Below are 264 nucleotides of genomic sequence, written 5' to 3' on the forward strand. Positions count from 1 at the left end.
TGTATATATATTGAATTGAATATAACAGCCAATGCTAAAATTTAGAGATGTTTATTTTAATTTTTTTATACGTTTTGAGACTAGATGTGTTTCATCATCATTCAGCTAAAAGAAATTTACAATATATAGGAAGATTTAGAATTAAAAATATAACGATTAGAAAAATTCATTAAAAGAAATAAATTATATATAATCGAATGTTATAATAACATAATCAAATGTTACTACTGTAGGAAAACAAAAACAATTTAAAAAAAACTGAAA

This window comes from Ctenocephalides felis, unplaced genomic scaffold (genome assembly GCF_003426905.1).
Source record: "Ctenocephalides felis isolate EL2017-DRISC unplaced genomic scaffold, ASM342690v1 CF-g0.4_SCAFFOLD_00845, whole genome shotgun sequence".
Classification (NCBI taxonomy): domain Eukaryota; kingdom Metazoa; phylum Arthropoda; class Insecta; order Siphonaptera; family Pulicidae; genus Ctenocephalides; species Ctenocephalides felis.